The sequence below is a fragment of the Cupressus sempervirens genome, chromosome 7 (genome assembly GCF_028749045.1).
Source record: "Cupressus sempervirens isolate cs-2001-9-10 chromosome 7, ASM2874904v1, whole genome shotgun sequence".
Classification (NCBI taxonomy): domain Eukaryota; kingdom Viridiplantae; phylum Streptophyta; class Pinopsida; order Cupressales; family Cupressaceae; genus Cupressus; species Cupressus sempervirens.
Window position 1 is genome coordinate 814,447,136 of NC_143124.1, and position 12,453 is coordinate 814,459,588.

The 12,453-nt window shown below is 30.6% G+C and overlaps 1 pseudogene; it reads left to right on the forward strand.

The window, feature by feature from the left end:
• Nucleotides 1-4,814: 4,814 nt before the first annotated feature.
• LOC149549889 (receptor like protein 24-like) overlaps nt 4,815-12,453 on the forward strand; it is a 71,989-nt pseudogene continuing 64,350 nt past the window's right edge.

The window sequence follows — 12,453 nt, forward strand, 5'->3', positions numbered from 1 at the left end:
TTGGAGTAACAGAGATGCATTTTCGGAGAGCTTCTTCCTGGGCAACCAAATTTCCTCCTAATATTAATTTTATGAAAAATGTAAATTTTTGGGTTGTGAAATTCAAGTACTTAATTTCTAGGCTACAAACCTTTTTTTGGGGGGAGAAAAATATTGAGTTGTTAACATCACTCCTATAGATGCATGTTGCATAATCTTTCCAAACTCTACAATTAAAAATAAAAAGGTCCCAATGATATCTTAGATCAAAAATTATGAATTTTGAAAGGTACATCTCTTAAATTTATTTATTTTAAATATATGAGACATATTATAGTTTAAGTGTTGGTAAGCTATAGGTGAAGTATCGAAGGGGCAAAATCAATACCTAATAATTTTAAGTTCAAACCATTTTCTTCATACAAATTGATAGTCTTTCGAAACACTTAAGCCAATAGTCCTTTTGTGTAACCAATAGCATTGCTGATAGTTAGTGCATTTATATGATGAGAGGAAATGTAAAGTAACCAAACAAACCATAAACTCAAAAATATATAACACAGTAATTTTGATATTGCAGAAAATCCAGGTAGTCAAGGAGAAAAATTGTAGTGGGGATGATACCCACAACTTATCACTGCAATAACAAGGTGTCATGTTAAGAGATTAAAACAATGTCATCTTCTAAATGACTCACATACATGCATAAACAATACATTAACACTTACATCTCTCAGGGGTTTTATAACATTGAATCACATACATATTTTAATATGACTAAATATTATAAGTAAACAAGGTCTACATCATAGAATAACCATAAGTACAAATTTATATGAAGTAATATAATAGTACACAAGATGCCACATGGCATAACCAAAATGCATAGTCATCCTCTATACAAGTCACAAGGTATGAAATGCTAAAAGAATATACATTAAGATAAGATACAACATCTCATGGGATCTCAAAGAATCAAAGTACAATAAATCAAAATAATCACAAGATTAGAAGAATAGAACTTCTCCACAAGGTACATCTAGCATCAACATCCTGTTGTCAAAACACTACCACCTGACCTCATGAAACCTAAATGGTCCACTCCCACTATGCTAAGGAGATAATCTCATGTCACAAATGGATAACAATCAAAGAGACATAACAAGAATCTAGGTCAAGGAATCCTAATAGAAATCTATCTCAAAGGCACCAAGTACACAAGTAACATCTAATCCTAGAGGCAACAAAGACACATAGGAAACCTTATATGCATGTGGAAAATTGTCATCACATGAGTTATCTCTAACATTACCCTAGTAGCCTCTTTGGACTTCGGCCCCCTAGTGACTCTATGTGGCATCAATATCCTTTCTTACAGACAAGGCATACTAGCCTATACTAGCACTCGAGGCATGGGCAAGGTACATACTGACTCTTGTTAATTCATTTTAGTTCCCCATTATTGAAATATTATCACTTATTAATAAAACTTACAATGGGTTATTTAGGAAACCTATTTACGGCTCTGACTTCCATTGCAAGCCATGTCCCAACATACACATAGATAACCTACCCTAAGCTCAAAAAAAGTATAACTCATAAAATCACAATATTCACCTTAGTCTTATACAAGTAACTAAAAAGGACCAATAGATAACTGATCAAAACCTCATAGGTTACATCAAGAAAATCATAACATGAGCTTAAACATACAAAACTAATTCTCAACATAGAAAATAAGTGAGTACATTATAATGGTTGTAAATGAAATAATCGTGATTAAACAAGCATACATAACAATATCATAAATCAATAACTTTCCAAGCCTCTGGTAAGCATACCTAACTGGTTAAATACTATATTTTTTCCAAAACCCTTTACAAGATAAAACATGACAATTCAGCATGCATTTTAAACAAGTGTATTTTTTTAGTTAATTTGGTTTATCAATATAATTTCATAAAAAATGATTCACAATAAGGTTTCAAGTTTTCATTTTTGAAAGTATCACAATTGATAGAGCTTTCCAAGTTGGGTTGATCAAAATAAAGGTTACATTTTTAAATCTTAATCATCTATGACTTTCCAAATATACTATGTGCTTATTTCAATCCAATGCTAATTTATAGGTACATCCAGCATTAGCATCTAATCGTCAGATCTCAATGGTATAGAAAACACTACCACCCAACCTCATAGAACCTAAATGGCCCACTTCCATTATGCTGAGGAGATAATCCAAAGTTCCAAATAGATAACAATCCAAGAGACATAACATGAATCTAGGTCAAGGAATCCTGACATCAATATATATTAAAGGCAATAAGTACATAAGTAATATCTAATCCCAGAGGCAATAAAGACATGTAGGAAACCAAATATGCATGTGGGAAAGTGTTATCACATGAGTCAACTCTAAGGTTACCTTGGCAGCCTCTCTGGACTCTGCCCTCTTATTGACTCTATGTGGCATCAGTATCCTTTCTTATAGATAAGGCATACTAATGAGGCAAGCTCACAATCAAGCATCCTCTCCACTCCCATCCTAGCCTATACTAGCACTTGAGGCATGGAAGAGGTACATACCAGCTCTTGTTAATTCATTTTAAACCCATTGATGAAATACTAGCTTATATATACTTATATATATAATATGCCGAGAGTAATCCTTCTCAAGGCACCTATTTTTCATCAAACCCTAAGGTTTTTTTCTATGTGGATTAGAATTTGGTGAAAAATAGGCACCTCAAGAAGGATTACTCTCGGATATATATATATATATATATATATATATAGTAGCAGTCACCATGCACTATGGAAAATATTTTTGAAGATTTTGGATGATAATAATTTTTTAATTTTTCTTCCTAAGTTTTTTAAATTTTAAATTTTAAATAAAAAAGTTCTAATTTTATTTTAAACAGATAATTCATTTAAAAATCTATTATGGATATGGTTGGAGTTAGGCTTAAGGTTCAAAATGCAATTATTAGTTCTATTTTTGTAAGGTTACTATCAAAGTATTTTTTTAGATGTTTTAAACATATACATATATGTAGTACTTTAGTTTCATAATTTGAACACATGGCTAGTTTTCTTCAATTTAGTATAATGTTATTAATGGGTAAAAGCACAAATCTGTGTCACCGCTTGGGATATCTTGGGGGGGGGTGGGTTATGATCGAAACACTTTCAGTCAAAAGGGTTTCGGCTGTAACCCCTTCAGTCATACAAATGTGACACTTTCTTGTGCCTACGTGGTCGTTGGGGTTTTGACCAGAACCCTTTTGGCCAAAAGTGTTTCATCTGAAACCGTAATGGTATTATAAAAAGAAAAAATTTCTTATGGAGGGTCATTTGTACTGTTACGGATTCTAGGAGTGGTTTAGAGTGTTTTGGCCATAAGTGGTAAGTGGTTTTTTTTTGTATTTTAGTTATTACATGTTAGCATTAGTTAAATTAATTGTCTTTTAACTGTTTTAGTAATTAAATTAATTATATTTTAAGTGTTTTATTAATTAAATTAATTATATTTTAAGTGTTTCAGTAGTTGATTATTTAGACTAGTTTTTTTTTTTTTTTTTTTTAGTTAGATCAATATGTTAGATTTAAAGAACTATATAGTATTTTTTAATTAAATATCTATTTAGTCATAAAGGTAGATTTTACATCAAACATAGAAAATTCAAGTTGAGACCTAGATAACTAAAGTAATTACATTTGAGAAAACATTAGCATAGTACAAACCTATATAGATAACTAACATGTAACTTGAAACATTAGGTATCTAACTAAACTATAATAAGTTCTAGTTGTTCAAACTTGAAAACTTAAAATTTAACCAATTTCAAACTTAGAAAACTTGGAAACTATAATAACATGCATGTACATGAAACTTTGAAAACTTGTTAAGACCTCAAGATAGCTAAAAATTAGTTACATTTTAGAAAAAATTAACATAGTAAACCAATGTAATATTTAATAGCATGTGCATATTTTGCGTTCACATACATGAGCTAGATACATCAAGTTTCAATATATAAATTTAACATGTTTGTTAAATTAAAATGATCTATATTCTTTAGTTACATTCAACTTTGTACATACATGTTTTAAATTAAATTTAACATTCATTTTTATATGTACTTACATATATCTTAACTCTACATTTATAGATCGAGATCTTCTTTGCTTATATCATTATGGCATCTAGTAGTGCACCTATGTCCTTAGGGAGGCTAGTGTTTAGGGAGGGGGTCGTAGTGCTTAGTCAGACACAACACGTAGACCAATATCATCCTCTAAGGAGAGAGCATTTATTTATAGATATAGTTGCTAGGTTATCTCATACTATAGAGTATCTGGATTCTACACTTTTGGTTTCTACCACTCTCCCTAATAGGGAGAAGATTATTTCTATGAGAGATGAGTTATGCCATATGATTGAGATGATAGAGATGTACAACTCATTTGATGATACCAGTATTGAGAATTTTTACTCTTCCCTTTCTCACAATTTCACTGGCACTGTGAAGTATACATAGATTGATGGAGAGGTCTCCACTGCTATGGTGAAGAGTATGTTTCTATTTTATATAGATAGGCCTAGGGTTAGAGGTTATTCAATTACGAAGTGTACAAATCAACTTGTTGCACCATTTATATATCCTCAGTGGTTAGCTACCCATCACAAGTGGCCACAAAAGGATGAGTTTCCCCTTTATTTCTGCAAACATTTTTTTGTAGAATTTCATTTATATCATGATGCCAATTATACAAATTTTCTAGGTCATGATGGACAGGGCCTCGGTAGATTGTCAGAGAAATTTAGACCCATGGACACCCTTGTGCCTGTTAATAAACGTGCAATGATGGGTCCAAACCTTTTGGTCATGCTGAGAGCTCCACAAATGGCTACTGCGGGTATGACTATTCTTGATAATACAGTCAGGACTCAGATATGTTCTAGCATTTCCATAGTTGCTACGCAATTATAGGAGATGTCTTCAGATTGATGTGGCAAATATATGTTATGATCTCGTGGTACCATCTTGACAGCTACATCCTCTAGCACAGGAGTTGATGATGTGTATGAGATAGCAAATATACCATCTCCACTAGAGGTTTCTACTATATCAGATGTGGATGCATTGCATTGTATTTCATCCTATTTAGCATTTGATCTTCTCAGTTCATATTAGGCATTATTGATAGTCACAAGGATTCCTCTTCATGACATTGGTGGACACATCAGCCATATTCTCTCATGCGCAGTAGGATCACAACCCTCATAGAGACATGAGGATATCCCTGCACATTCTAAAACACCTACTCCTATAAAGGGCCCTACAACACCTGCCCCCACACCTACTCAGGATCCTGTAGCACCTACTCCTACAAAGGGCCCTACAACACCTAACCCCCCACCTCCTACAACACCCTCCCATACTCAAGCCCCCACAGTGTGATAGGGTCTATTTACCACTATGATTTCAGATGAGATGATCGATCTTGACCAGGCTACTCTATCACTACATGATTTAGATATCAGTCAAATTGGCAGAGCATTACATGATGCTACAATAAATATAAATTTATATGTTTGAATTTATTTGTTACTAGAATTTACACAAGTATACTTGTTTAACATACTTGAGCTTTTATACGTGTACATTAAAGAGACATACATATATTCAAGTATGTGTGTTCTAGAGGGTCTTAGTGATAGTATGTTGCATTTTGGAGATCTTTAGTCTCCAAAAGATCTTGCACGACATGAGTCATGGGTATGTTATGTATTTTTTATTATATATTTGATAGATATATATGTACATATGATATAATACATGCACATATACACATAATTTTATAATTAAATTACAAATTTATTTCATTTGACATAGGGTTCAGACCTAGATCATAGAGCCTTTTGGGGTCATGGATTAGGAGGGGGATGTGGTTGATCTTCTTTTACATCTCTATTTCATTGATGTTGGGACATTTTATATATATACATGTCATTTCAGATACTTTGATATGGAGACATGTTTTTTCAGATACATGTGTTATTTTAGATACTTTTAATATGGATACATGTTATTTCGGATACTTTTATATGGATACATGTTATTTTAAATACATTTGATACATGGTATTTTAGAGACATTTGATGTGGTATTTTGGAGACATTTTATATGGTATTTTGGATACATTTTACATGGGTGTACATTATTTCATAGATGTGTTATTTTGTAGATGTACATATTATGTTCATGTCTTATGTTCATGTTGAATGTTTGTATGTTTTCAATATTCATATTTTTATTTCATAGATCATGTGTTATTTTGTACATGTGTTATGTTGACATTTAATCAATAAATTTAATACATATTTAAGAACATAAAGAGTACTAGTAAAGAATACATGATGTGAACTACAATATTTAATCACTAAATTTAATATATATAAGAACACAAAGAATACATATGAACATAAAGAATGCAATGCATGCTATAGAATAAATTTTAAGAGTACATTTAATCAATAAAGGGGTTGTCCTAATAGGATGTCTTAAGGGGTTCTCTTAAGGGGAAGTCTTAAGGGGAGGTCGTAAGGGGAACTCCTAGAATGGGATGTCTTAAGGGGTTTTCTTAAGGAGAAGTCTTAAGGGGAGGTCCTAAGGGGAAGTCCTAATGGGATGTATGTACATATATATACATGAAACCATATACAAAATATAAATAACAATACATGTTCATCACTAGATTTAATATATATAAGAACACAAAGAATACATGTAGGAACATAAAGAATGTAATACGTGCCATAGAATCAATTTTAAGAGTGCATCTAATCAGTAAAGGGGTTTTCCTAATAAGATGTCTTAAGGGTTTGTCTTAACAGGAGGTCCTAAGGGGAAGTCTTAATGGGAGGTCGTAAGGGGATCTCCTATAATGGGATGTCTTAAGGGGTTGTCTTCAGAGGAAGTCTTAAGGGGAGGTCATAAGGAGAACTCCTAGAATGGGATTTCTTAAGGGGTTGTCTTAAGGGGAGATCCTAAGGGGAGGTCATAAGGGGAACTCCTAGAATGGGATGTCTTAAGGGGTTGTCTTAAGGGGAAGTCTTAAGGGGAGGTTGTAAGGGGAACTCCTAGAATGGGATGTCTTAAGCAGTTGTCTTAAGGGGAGGTCCTAAGGGGAAGTCTTAAGGGAGGTCATAAGGGGAACTCCTACAATGGGATGTCTTAAGGGGAAGTATTAAGGGGAGTTCATAAGGGGAACTCCTAGAATGGGATGTCTTAAGGGGAAGTCTTAAGGGGAGGTCCTAAAGGGAAGTCCTAATGGGATATATGTACATATATATACATGAAACCATACACAAAATATAAATAACAATACATGTTAATCACTAAATTTAATACATATAAGAACACAAAGAATACATGTACGAACATAAAGAATGTAAGAATGTACTACTATTTTATTAACATTATGTGCATGGTTTTTCCTGTTATCAACACCCAACATCTCCAAAAAAGGCCTCATATCTTTTCTCCTAAATAACTTGACAAATAATTGTGCCTTTCCAAATATACTTTTGTTTTTGAAATATTCATCCCACATGTTTTGGAAATGCTTTTTAATAGTGTTCTCTTTTACCATTTCTATAGATGGAATTTGACTAAAAAGTAGGTCCTCATCCAAATCCATCAATTTTTCTACACCTAATAATATGTTTCTATCATTAGAACTACCAATTTGTTCATCTTCATGAATCTTGTCCTCTTCATGAATCTCATATTCTTCATTAACTTCAATAGGTTGGTTTTGATTACGTTTTATATGACCTTTCATTTTTTCATCTCTTATTCTATCATATTTCCTTGGTTTGGCCTTTTTATTACCCATTCAATACTTTGACCTATAGGAAAAATATTTTAATTTAGATTCAACTAGAAATATATTTCAATACTTCAATATAGAGTACATAAAATAACTAGGTGAAAAAAAAAAACCTTATTGATGACCCTTTTGTAATTGTTGTTAAACTCTAGGAAACAATTGATAAACATGGCTTCAAAACATATTTATTTTTCAAAATGCTCCTATAAATTTCACAATTCACTATGCATAATTTAAATTAAAAATTAAAATTAAAATCAAATTATTTTATATATGAAACCACCAATGTAACTGCTGGTGTTTTTTTGGGCTGGCAGGGGTTATGACCAAACCCCTTATGGCCAAAAGGGTTATGGTCAAAACCCTTTCGGTCGTAATTGCCTATGTGGCATCCTAAGTGACAGCCACACAAGCAAAAGATGCAATTTCTAAAAAAAAATTCAATTTGAATATCAATTTCTCCATCCAAATTAAAGTTTTTCCAAAAACTAAAAATACCCTTTTGTAGATCTTGGAGTCAAGATTATGGTCATATAAATTTTGTAGTATTTTGATTATTTAAGATATGTTATATTTATTAAATATTACAAGTAGGTCTTTCAAGATTCAACAAGATTTCTATTCAAAAAAGAAAATAAAAATAGTAAATCATGTTCAAAAAATAAAAACTTTATGTGTACCTCTAGAGGGGAGAATCATCTTCAAGAATATGTAATTTGTTTTAAAAAATATGTAGATTTGATAGAAAAAGTTTGGCAGGAAAAAAAAATTGTCAATTTCTCATAAGTTTGAATTTGAACACTTATAACTTAAAACATATAAGCCCAAAATCAATTTATTTTTTTGTCCACTAGGTATACATGTCAACTATAACATAGCTCAAAATCGTACCAAAATATGAACATTTGCATATAGTTGTTTGGCAAGAATGAAACTTTATATTTTTAGCATTTAAAAAAATTTAAAAATAGACTTTAAAACTTTTTAAAAATGATAAAATTTTGACTTAATTAAAAAATGATAAAATTTTGACTTGATTAAAAAATAAAAAATACAGGCATAAATTTCATCCAATTTTACACATTTCATTAGTTTACATCTTCTTCAAATTCTAAACACAAATGTCCCTTTTCTACCATTAAAGTTGAATAGTTTAAGTTATGATATCCTTTTCCTTTATAAAAGGGTGACACAGGTTTGTGCTTTTACCCTAATTTATTCAACTTATGTATACCTTTAATTTATATGTTGTATGCTTAGAGTTAGGAACATGGTTATGCATAGGGACACAAATAGACTTAGTGAAAGGGTTCCTCATTAGAAGAAGGGTTATAGTTAGATTTAGCATTAGGAATATGGCTAGGGGAACAATTAGACTTAGAGTGAGGGTTAGGGTTAGGAGTTAGGTGAAACTAATATTAAACTAGTGATTAGTATTATTATGTTTACAACTATAATTAAAATTTATTATGGTTAGGGTTATGATTATGATTTTGTCTTAGGGTTAAGGTTAGTATTAGATTATAGTTAATCTAGGTTCATATTAAGGTATACATGCATATGGTTAAGGTTATAGAGGTCAGGATAAAGTTTACAATAGGATTTTAAGGTTAAGGTTATTGGTAGGGTTAGAATTAGAGTTAAGACTTCAATTATGGTTAGAGCTCTCTCTCTCTCTCTCTCTCTCTCTCTCACACACACACACACACACACACACACACACACACACAAATAAAATATGAGGATATGAGGATCTCTCTTCACTCCCCTATCCCTTTCCACTCTCTCTAGTTATGCCTCCTAGTCACCCCACCCCTCTCTCTCTATCTTATAAATAAAGTATGAGGATCTCTCTAACTCTCCACTCCCCTATCCCTTTCCACTTTCTCTAGTTATGGCCCTAGTCACCTCTCTCTCTCTCTCTCTCTCTCTCTCTCTCTCTCTCTCTCTCTCTCTCTCTCTCTCTCTCTCTCTCTCTCTCTCTCTCTCTCTCTCTATCTATCTATCTATCTATCTATATACACACTCTAGCTAATCTCCCTCTCTCTACTCCAATCTCTAAGTTCTCTTTCTACAAAAAATTATAATAGGATCCCTTGGCCCTTCTCTCTCTCTCTCTCAACAGTGCACAACAAATTTTTATTTTAGTCATTTATTATATTTGTGCAAGGTCAAATTTAGACAATGGAATGCCTTGTTCTATATGCAACATAATGTTCTATTCAAGTGTCCGTAAAGTCAAGTCAGGCGGAAGGGGCTCACAACATGTGTAGGAAACATTTATCTCTGAAGTTGAAGCATTTATGAGACTTGCATTAACTAAACCAAGTTGGCAATTGATGGAGGTTTTTCAACTGATTGCTATTCTATCATATATTAATTGGATTCTCACTATTCCCCCCTCTACCTATATATATATATATATATATATATATATATATATATATATATATATATATCCTCTCTCTCTCTCTCTCTCTCTCTCTATATATATATATATATATATATATGTATGTATATATATATTAATTGGATTCTCACTATTCCCCCCTCTACCTATCTATATATATATATATCCCCTACCTCTCTCTCTCTCTCTCTCTCTCTCTCTCTATATATATATATATATATATATATATATATAGATATATACATACATAAATATATATATAGATATATCTATATATATATATCTATATATATATATCTATATATATATATATATATGTATATAGATATATACATATATATATATATATATATGTATATAGATATATACATATATATATATATATGTATATATATATCTATATATATATATACATATGTATACATATGTATACATATATACATATATATACATATATATATCTATATATACATATATATACATATATATATATATATATGTATACATACATACATATATATATATATATGTATACATACATACATATATATATATATATATATATATATATATATATATAAAACATAAAAGGATCCCTTTCCTTGCTCTACTTATACCCTCTAATCACCCTCCCCCTCTCTCTATATATATGCCCCCTAATCACCCCCTCTCTCACTCTCCCCTACCTTATATATATATATATATATACACACATATATACATATATGTATATATATACATATATGTATATATATATGTATATATGTATATATATATATATATATATATATATATGTGTATATATATATAACATAAAAGGATCCCTTTCCTTGCTCTACTTATACCCTCTAATCACCCTCCCCCTCTCTCTATATATATGCCCCCTAATCACCCTCTCTCTCTCTCTCTCTCTCTCTCTCTCTCTCTCTCTATATATATATATATATATATATATATATATATATGTATATATATATATATGTATATATGTATAACATAAAAGGATCCCTTTCCTTGCTCTACTTATACCCTCTAATCACCCTCCCCCTCTCTCTATATATATGCCCCCTAATCACCCCCTCTCTCACTCTCCCCTACCTTATCTCACCATTATATCCCTCTCTCTACCTGAAACTATAAGATCTCTCTATTAAGAACATCTTTAGCTATTGAAAATGTAATATGAGTTCTCATCTCTCTCTCTCTCTCTCTCTCTCTCTCTCTCTCTCTCTCTCTCTCTCTCTCTCTAGATATGGCCCCCTCCCTCCCTTTAACCAAGTGCCACTCTATCTTCCCTCCATTAAAAACATAATATGTGACCTTTTACAATTAGACTATGGCTATTATTATGGTTAGATTTTATGTTAACATCTATTATATTAAGATGCATAACTATGTTTCCTTTCATATATATATTTTGTTATTGTATTTTTTAGATTAAATCCCAAAAAAATGTATAAGAGTTGAGAAAATTACATAGTTGAAATTTGTACTAAATAAATTTTTTATTAAATAAACATTTAACTACATAATATTATAATAATATATAGTAATATATAATATAAGAAAATTCAAATGAAAACAATTGTATAATACCTTTTATCTTAGTGGTAGATTCTATCTATCTTTTGAGAAAAAAAAATAACAACCTATGCAATATTAATCATTTAAAAGTAAAAATATTAAAGATATAAACAATTATATTTGAATTTATCTTCTATTTAAGTTATCTTATATCTCATTAATGAAATTGGAAACTCTTTATTTATTGAAAAATGAAACTAACAATCTTGTTATATTTAAATAAACTCTAAATTGATTTAGAAACCAAAAAATTAGAACAATTGTATTCTATTTTATACTAGTTTTAGTATCTATCACTCATACTTACACCTCACATATTATAAAATAAATAAATATATTTTTTATTTGTTGAAAAAAGATTGAACCTATTAACAACTCAAAATGAAAGATAAGCAAATGTGATCTCTCTTTTTGTTTTCTCCATATATTTTTTAGTAAGTTTCTAAATCAAATTTGATTTGTTTAAACTTAGATATTACTAAATTTTATTAAGGATGAAAAGTTTAATTCATTAATTTTTGAAAAAACTAATATGTTAATAAAATAGATTTTGGCTTTAAATTTTGAAGTTTTTAGAA